Source organism: Solanum lycopersicum, chromosome 12 (genome assembly GCF_036512215.1).
Source record: "Solanum lycopersicum chromosome 12, SLM_r2.1".
Classification (NCBI taxonomy): domain Eukaryota; kingdom Viridiplantae; phylum Streptophyta; class Magnoliopsida; order Solanales; family Solanaceae; genus Solanum; species Solanum lycopersicum.
In genome coordinates this window covers 50,575,599-50,586,463 of record NC_090811.1, presented here as the reverse complement: position 1 = coordinate 50,586,463, position 10,865 = coordinate 50,575,599, and positions in this window count along the sequence as shown.

The following is a 10,865-nucleotide window of genomic DNA, read 5'->3' as shown; positions in this document are numbered from 1 at the left end:
TTGAATCCTGTAAGGCACTTGAATCTTTCTTTCTAAATGCTTCTCGCTTGTTCATAGTCTAATAATATACAATTAACACAAGGATCAATAATCAATAGTCTAATTATCCTATCTATAAATGAACAGAATATCCTTAGAACAAACCCTTGATCCCCATACCTAAATTAGGGATTTTCCACCATAAATTTCAGATCAAAACCCTTACCAGTCGGTAATTATCTAATAAACTATGTTTTGTGGGTCAAAAAATAGATTCGGGAAATGAAAACCTTTCATTTACTCTCAAGAATGGTTAAAAACGATCAAGAACTCATATGGGATCGTCTCCTAGCTCTCAAAATAAAAAATGTCTTAATAAAATGTTTTTTTAGGTTTTATTTCAGACATAATTCATGTCCTTCCTGCTAAGGCGGGACCCATCCCGCTATAGCGGCCCAGCCATGACGGTAGAAATCTCGCCCCAACGACCTGTATGGAACTAGTAAGCTATTTTAATAATTCCAAGACCCCCTTTTTACAAACAAACCTCTAAACAACTCAGAAAATATCACATAGTAAGATGGATTGTGAGTTCTACTCACTCAAATTCAATTCTATAAAGTCATTGTTACACCCTCAAAATGAAATAGGACAAGCTTGAGCTTCACATGAGTTTATTGATTTAATAACTTGTTAAAATAATGAATAATATCTTTTGAATTCAATTTTAAAGATTTTGGAAGTCAAACGTTAAAGGACGACCAAGACATACGGAAACTAGTCTTTTTTAAACATGTGTGTTATAGTATGTTGTATGAGTTTTGTGTGTTATTTGGAGTCAAAAATCAATAATATTTACCCTTGTGTCTTAATAATTTATTTTAGGATCAAATCTTCCCGACACGACTCCCCAAGGACCAATCAAAGGGTCCTTGAGGATGTCCCAAACTTTAGCAAAGGGGGCTGCCAAGGCAGCGTGCAGGCAACCTGTTTTTGAGGCCCATTGCGCTTCGCGTCTCAATCAGATAAAAAGGAAAAAAGTTCCATATAACGTACGCTTTTCATGAAACTCTCTGCCTTAATGAATTTTTAGACCAATGATTTGGAAGTTCCTCCGACGCACAACCATGTCCCTGATTAGGTCGCGTCGGTTTAACCCCAAGTTATACTTAATAAAAAAGGTCCTACTTATATAGGGGGTTTTTATGACGTATTATATATTATTTTATGTAATTTTACACCTATTCCCGCTATCTAAAATCCTAACCCTCAATTAGAATCAGAAAAATATATAGAAGCACTCTCTTCTCTCTAAATTCTCTCTCTATTCAAATCATCCATTGGAGGACTTTCAAGATCCAAGGAAGAAGGTAAAATCTAAAGATTTTAATCCAAAATTCTTGTGCTTAGTAATACTAAGGTATGTTAGTCTTTATCTAGATTTATATTTCACTCTAGAGGTAATTCCGAAGGCTTTTCAAAGATTTCAATGTTTATGAAAAAGCGTAATTTCTACTCTAATTTATGGATTTTAGCATGAAACAATTTCAAATGATTAGATACGATATTATTGATGTTAAATTGATGTTTTACAATTAAAATCCCCATGAACCCTTTACTTCACAAAATTCCTAAATTTGGCTCATGAAGTAGGTCTATTACTTATGATCTAATGTTGATGTAATTGTGAATATATGAGTTATATAGTTGATTTATATTTTTGATCATGATATATATATATATATATATATATATTGTGAATTATTGGATATATTAAGGAATGGTGATTATGTCTAATGGAAGAGGATAAGTTGACCTAAATTATTCTATTTCTATTGAATTGCTCTTGTGTGGTATGATCCACTTATAGTGGCGGTGTTTAGCTAATGTACGTGAATATCTATGTGTATTGTGGTTGTGGACTTGAAGTCATTTAATGTGAAGTAAAGGGATGCTATGATGTATATGTATAAATATGTGTTACGAAGTTATGAATGTGAATCTTGGAGATAGTATGACTAATTGAAGTATGATGTGAATGTGAAGCATGATTGTGTGCATATTATTATGAATGTAGTATGAGAATGTTTAGAAGATGAATGAATGGGGAATTTATGGGTGGACACTCTTTGTGAGAGATATGTAGTGCCTAGTGACAACCTCAATATTCCTAAGAGCCAATGAATGAATGATAGGTTGAGATGATTACTATTCGTGGGTTTAGAAGTAATTAGTAGAAATCATATAACCTATAGCTAATGAATGTAATGAAAGTCTAAAACTCTTTAAGGATTTATGATTATCATCGAGAGAATTTGGAAAGGGGTGGATGATCTTCATGAGAACAAATGTAGTGTACAAAAGCAACCTCTTGATTTGGGTACTCTTCGTGAGTTGATATGTTGTACTTAGAATCAATCTCCCTATCCTTTTACTATGTGCCCGCCTAGGACTAGCCAGTGGTGCTTCACGTAAAGGCTGAAAGAATGGCACTACCTTAGAAAAGTGGGGATCCTTCATCTGGTAGGGTTAATACAGAGATTCCATGTTAAGATCCCATGGTCTATGTTGGTTAAAGCTAGAACCCACAAAAAAATGTACTGAACTAGGTCTTCCTAAGGGTTTACTAGTTAGGGTAGGTGGCATGATGGGACGTCATCTATGCATTGCACAAGTAGGCATTTGGAGAGAGTTTTTCTTGTAATGTTAATTAATGAATGGATTTCTATGTGATATTAACGAAGTAAGTTGAATTTATGTCTGACATTAATGAAATATGTGGTAAAGAAGGTTATTGTAAATGGTTGAGTTTAATGTGCCTAGTCTAGGGTGGTTCCAAAGGAGCAATATGTGGGAGTAGTAGAACGGGATGCTACTTTCACATTGGACTACTGTAACTTAGAATTATCCTAGGGGATGTTCTTTATGTGAAGTTCTTAAATGCATGAGTGTTTCCTCTAGTATCTCTAGTAATGCATGTTGACTTGTTGAGTTGTGATGAAAAAAGGAAGTAGCCTTATCTTTGGTAGTCGTAAGGATCACATAGGTGTGTATTGAAGAGGTTGTATGGGTGGTCTCTTCATGTCTTACCTAGGTGGGTCTTAGGATAACTTTGGATAAGAAAGTCCAAATGGTTAATGGCCTATTTAATGAGTATGGTCATAAGTTGTGAATTATAGGAATATTAACTTACATGTTGATGGTTGACTTGTATGATGTCTTTTACACATGATTCATGAGATTTTATCAAAATAGCATGAAAAAAGTATTTCAACTAAAATTTCATCTTAATGTATGTTTTTGCACATTTGTCATACGTAGTGTCTATTGTACTAACTCCATATTTTTCTATATTCCTACAAGTATAGGTGGAAGAAAGTGAGGATCCTACAATTGAAGCTTGGAAGTAGCTTGTTTTGTCAAGACTCTTAATATGTCTTCATATGTTAAAGGAAATTGATGGTATTTCTAGTTTTCTTTCATTAAAGACTAGTATCTTTCTTTCAATGTAAGGCATATGACCCTATGATAATGAGACGTGTCTAAGATCGCTTGTGATGATAAGACTTATTTCATCTTATGTTTTATAAAAGAGTTCCCTTATTGACATTGTTAGTAAAAAGTTTTAATTCCACACAAATTATCATACCTATGTGATGAATGAATACTAAGAGTCTAGTATAAGACCTTTGAGATGTCAAGTATGTCATGTTACTTCCCGGGGGTACTTCCTAGTTGTAACAGTCATACGGGTTTATGAATGCCTTTGCTATCTACTTATGCAATCAAATTTCTTAATAATTCACCCAATCATTACCACATTTTCATAGACTCACATGAGTATGATTTCGTCCAAATAAGGATAAGGCTAGGGAATCTCAAGGTACTACAAAAATGTTTTTTGGCCAAAAATGTTTCCCCATTGGTTTTTCTATAACGATGAAAATCAGGTATTTACTATAGATACTAATTTACCCGTCACTTGTTCCCGACTGATAAACTGGGAAAGAACGGCAATGTAAGGGAAGAGTAGTATCTAAATGTCGACTTACTATAAATACTTGTATGGCATGACCTTAGATTTCGGACATCGTGATTAAGAATTTCAACTGGTTCTTTCTTATGTTGGACTTTACAGCTCAATTCAGGTCTAAGTCCTTTCAAATGCTCAATACCGGATCCAGATTTCGGACATCGTGATTAAGAATTTCAACTAGTTCTTTCTTATGTTGGACTTTACAGCTCAATTCAGGTCTAAGTCCTTTCAAATGCTCAATACCGGATCCAGTTGATCATTTTTCACCTTGGAAATTCATATGTTGACATAATACATCACCGTGAACGTAAAGTGATAATGAAAAATCTGAATTGTAATTTCTACCAACTAACACAATCCCTTCATGTATCAACATTAGCTTGCACCTTAAAGATTCTTATCAATTCATAGATTTTCGTGTATCATTGATCACATATCTATCATCTTACAATATCCTTCGCTAAAATTCAATCATACTACTTACTAAACTCTGAACAAAAACAAAGCACTTATCATCACACTCGAGCTAATGTTTGTACACTCCTTTCTTAAGTCAGTTTTAATAGTTTTAAACCAATATGATGGACTTGTCAAACTATTCCATATCCACATCATTACAAAATAAATTATGCATCTCTAAATCCAATTATCTACCCCTATAAACATATTTTTTCAACCTTTGCAATTGAAAAAACATTCTTGATCTGCCTCTTTCTAAAAGTTGTACTGCATCCCACTATTTTTTCTTCATTGTGACTCTAGCTCTTTTATTTCTGTTCGAATAGTGTTCCACCATCTCTTCGGACTTCCCATATAACCACGTTACACACCAAATGTTAAAAACCACGACTTTGGATACTCTCAAGTTGTAATTACCATAAAAAATTTTACTTAACCAACAATCTTATTATATAGTCGCATTCCATCACAATCCATCACAAACTCTTATTACCATTACACTTTCTCAACCTTGACTATCACTACGAAGCCAACCTTTCATAAACACAACACATCAAACTCAGGTACACTCATCTAATTCAAATGACTAACCCCATTTTTATATTTAGTGGGACTTTCTTTTTTCATAAGCTTTAAATTTTGATCCACTCTTTTATGGATTATGATAATATCATCAGTCCTCATACGATCCTTCTTCTTCTATGTAACAACCCAAAGGTACCCTTGGAAGTTAGCGGTGAATGGGACCCCGAGAAGCCCCACACAAGCCTCTCGTATAAATTAACTCATAATATACTCTAAAAATAAGCAAGAATTTTAAATTTTCTTCACAGAGGAAGAATACATTCATTAATACACAAGCGGAAAACTTTCTTTAAAAACTTCTATCTTCACAATGTGTCTTTAAACCATCTAGTAGTTGGAATGTACAACATAGGTACTAAGCCCATAGAAGACTTAAAAACAATAACTAAGACATATAAGGAACATGTGAGTTTTATCCTCGAATCGATGATGACTCACCAATACTTCATCTTCAACCCTTAGAAATCTATCCATCGTCAATGATATATCAAAACTTCCAATTCCCTAAAAATAAGTAAAAAATGGAATAGAAGGGGTTAGCACATTCAATACACCAAGTATTGAAGCCATGCAAAAACCATGAAAAAGGGACATTTAGTATAGAAACATGCTTTCAAGAAATTTTGATTAAAACCTTCATAAAAGAGTTCAAGAGACGTAATCGGAGTCAACCAACACATATAGAACATTATCAACTAACATCAATCACATAACCATATTTGCATTGATACCCTACCTAAAATTATCGTAAGACCCACCTGATTAAGATATGGAGCGGTCACCCACACAACCCCTTCACGCACACATAGATGATCCTAAAGACTAACTAAAGTAGATTATTAAATTTCACTACATATCACATAGTTCCATATTCAATAATATAATGCTTTACATCATTTACACTACGTACCTAAGGTTACTCTAAGACTCACCTAAGTAAAACATGAAGAGACCACCTATACACCCTCTTCAAACCTAACTAAGCAATCATTAAAGCTACCCTAGATAAGTATATTTTTATAAAATATTCTTCATTAAAACCATTTTTGATAGAAAATCATACATTTAGAGGACTTCACATATTGGTCTTGGAAAAGACCAAGGGAACCCTCATCCTAGCATCTTTAAAAGCCTACTCATGCCATGTATTGATAGCGTCCCATGCCATTGCCTACACGTTGTTTAACTTCTAGAATACTTGTATGAATCCCATATGCTGAGAATAGACATTAACCGACATAGACCATACTAGCTAGGCATGGAATCCGGAGTCCACCCTACTCTAATGGAGGGTGTTCTACTTGCCAAGGAGAGAACTGGGACACATCCCATGAAGACACATTGTCTTGGAGATCTTGCACAAGCCCATAGACATCATTCATCACATATTCATAGAAAATTAGCGAAAAATTTAAAACTTTTCATAGCACATTGTATGCTACAAATATCACATCATTTGAACATAAAAGAGGTCATAATACATAGTTAGACTCCAAGTATCTTTTCCCATCTTATACTCAATATCAATTGAGTAGATAGGGACACAACCCTTAACAACATAAATATTAACTATGATATTATATATACTTTAAGCAAGAACTTCAACATAGGAGATTCTTGAATCATAAGGATCCCTATCTTGAGCTTGGGAAACCTCTGTCAAGCCTCTCACTCTAAGAAATATCCTTTAGCCATCCATCACCTATATTGTGTTAAAAGATGAATAAAGGTCGTATTAGTACAAGAATGCACTAAGTATGACAACCATTGGAAAACATGCATTAAAAGAAGACATTTACTTAGAAATCATGCAATATGCCTTTTTAAAGAATCTTCATAAACATTGGCAAAATTACACAATATAATTCATATACATCATATAACATGGACACTATTCATGACAACACATCAAGCCACACATATTGCATTCAATTCATAGAAATCACATTCATAACATTATCTTCTTTTACCTTAACATCCTTAACCCCTAAGTAACACTCAAGTAATACTTGGTGTAATGCATGAATAATGTCTCATTCCACTACCCATACTCAAACATCACTTTAAGCTCACCAAGCTGAACTTTCACATAACCTTCATTGATACCAAATACAACACATACTTCACATATGACTTACATAATGCATGAACTTCATATTAGACTCATTCCTAAACAACATACAATTCAACACTTCCAATATCATCATAATAAGTCAATAGTCAACATTAACATGTTTGGAATTCATTTCATTAAGAACTCATAAGACCTTACACATAATCCCAATCTAAGCCTACTAATGCAATGTACATGTGAATACCCATAACCTCAGACATACTAAGTAAACTCACAACGAGATCACTAGAGTTATCATTTACTTCATACATTAACATGATAGATTTAGTCAACTACATGCGTACAAAGAAAGACCTTCACCATAGGGCAAGCAAGACCAACATCTTGCATATAAGGTAAGACTTCATCATATAGACACAATAGGACTTATAATATGCATATTATTATACAAGTAGGTCAATAACATAATATCATGCATAAAAGAGATATACATATGCATATACATATAGAAAAAATTTCTATAACTCTCTTTAAGAACTACTTGTGCAATGCATAGGCAATGTCTCAAGCCCTCACCTACGATAAGAAACTTCCCTTAGATTATCCTAGTTAGGGTTCATTACTTTACTTCCATTGTCCATTTTTACTCTAGGGAAATCCTAGCCTTAACATGTGAGATAAACATGGAATCCGGTGTTATCGAACCCCACACCTAGAGAAAGTGCTCTATTCCCCAAGTAAAATATTAACAATATTGTTAGCATATTAGGTGGATCCGCTTGGTAGGTACTGTAAGGCAGTATAGTTAAGATACTATGAGATGTATATTTAAACCCTCTTTATTCCATTTGGCATTATAGTTTTCACCTCATGAGGACTTTTGGTGAAAAAGCCTTTCTCACAAGGAAAGGACACCCCTCATATTTTAAGTTCACTCCGTGCTAAGCTAGTTCCCTTTTTGAAAAACCTTCATTAATATTACGTTCATAAATAGGCTTTGGGAGAATTAACCCCTCATTTTCTTAGATAATGGTTATAGATGAGAATTGTCCTTTCATCAACCTAAATCATGTGATAATATCCTTTCACATGGACATAGCATATTCAAGGATAGTCTAGTGTAGAGTACAGTTGATAAACCTTTCAAAGGACTCTACTTACTATGTCATCATACGTACTTTTTATGCTTTCATTCATATGTGTGTACCTGTTCAATATAAGAAGAAACCTTTGACATACCACATTTAAACACTACAAATATGCATACTTTATAATATCATATACTTGACATTATTGCATATACTTTCCTGTTGATAGATTGATCATGCTTTCATATTTATGTACATAGAGTAATAAACTTAGGAGTTATTCTATTAAGGTACAAATGTGTAATATATAGGAAAAGTCCCATACCATTACCCATACTAGTTCACCTATCAAGTCATGCTTGTTAAGATACATATATATACTTTTATGGACATATACTTTACATGCATAGTAGTAGGCATTAGTGTATAGGGAACTATCCTTTCATTAGACACAATGAATCTATCCTACTCATAGATATGCATGAAGTGTCATTGTGTGTACCTTGGTAAACATGATCACATAACTGCTATTAACATACTATTGAGGGAGCGACCCTCCTAAGATCATAAAACACATTCATGCATAGACCACACCACATTATATCATATGAGACAAGGAATTTTCACATTTGAATCTAAAACTTCTAATCATGCTTACAATAATAAATTCATGTAGGGTACATATGTTGGGGGTCATCCATCAACATAACTTCATCAATGTAAAACGTATAGACCACCTAACCTAACATCTTGATGCACATTTAGAAGGCATCATCAATATACTTTGAGTATGATACTAGTATTGGAAACTAGGCACAATACTTCAAATTCATGATAATCTTCACACTGAATCATCTTACACATATTTCTTTCAAGTAAATCATCACAACACATAGGAAATGACAAAAAGGTAAACAGTGCTGCCATAAGTGTACCATACCACACAATAGCATTCAATGATAATTCAACTACCAATTCCATAAAAAGTAATGGAAATAGGGCAACCTTACCAATTCTGTATGCTTTGATCAGCATCGATCAGTTATTAATAATTAATCATCAATTGATATAGAAAACAATAGCTATAGATACTTTTACATAATCGAAGCATAATTCCATAAACTTAACATCAATATTACAATGCCCATAATACTGGTTAAATTAACATAGTAGGAATATCATAGGTGCTTCATGAAATTGGATTTAAATCCTCATTAAAAACAATATTTAATCATAAATTCATCATAAGCATGCTTTGAAATTAATTATAGAATGAACCCAGTGCTAGATTGAAAGATGGACAATTTGATCATGAATTCTTCTTTGAAAACATTGGAAAGAACTCCTTAGATGAAAACATAACTAAGGATGAAGGATAACAATACCGCATAAAATCAGAAAGCCACGAAAACTTGATAAAGAATCCATGAAAATCCATCAACCATGTTGTTCTTGAGTTTCATCTCCAGTGGAGGTTGATAGAGAGAGTTTGTTTTGAGATGGAAGGGTGAAATTTTAACAATGAATTGTACCTGGGATTTTTATGTTATTAACCAACTTAGTATAACTAAAATATCCCATAATAACCTTCCAATACATTTTTGGAAAGTGGGGTGAATTTCCTAATTCACCCCTTGCATGGCAGCATTGAAGACAGCATTGCAGGTTCCATTGACGGAGGGTAGTCCATCGAACGTTTGTGGAACAACGGCCCGTCCTGCACCTTCGTAGTTTGGGAAAGAGACGGTCATTTGTAGTATTAATCTCCCACATCCATGTATGGAGCAACGTCCCCCATGGACAGGGCATAAGTAAAGGAACGGTTTGTTATTGCGAGCTCGTCGTTTGGACACTGCCAAGGTAGTGTCTATGCATCGTTTGGGTCCTTCTCAAGGACACCTTGGTTGGTCCTTGGGGATTCGTGATCTTACATTTTGAACCCATTTACGATTATAAATGTGTTAAGGTCCTTCCTATCAATTTTAGTATCAAACAAGATGTAAAATATACCAAGGCACACTAGAACACACTAGCACGTGTCAAGGCTAACTTTTGAACGTCTCAGACATTCTTGGACGTTTGACCTACAAATCACTTCAAATCAAGTATAAACACTTCAAAACGCTTAATCAATGTGTTATCAAACTATTTAGGCACATGTGAGTCTCTAGACACCTTAGTTAATTTTGAGAGACCTTACAATATCCCCCTAATGGGATCATTCGTCCTCGAATGACACTTCGGTCATTTAAACACTTACAAGGAGTCAATGACCCATAGAGAAACTCAAAACATTCAACACATCATAAAATAATATTCAATGCACCAAACTTACAAGGAACACCAACTTCATACCACTTTGCACTCAATTCCACACAAGCAAGTAGAAGCCTTCACTCACTCACACCTTAATGCATGAAACATATAAACACTCCTCATGTTCAGAGCAGGATAATAAGTATCCTAATAATAACATGGTCTTTCCATATTATTTCATCAAATATCAACATAAAGCAACCTTTAAGTCACACATAAGTAGATTAAACATCATCACTCAAGAGGCATATACGTAACTCATACTTAATGCACATAGATAACGAGCAATGTTGATCAACAAATGTCCTTATCATTTAGACATATTATC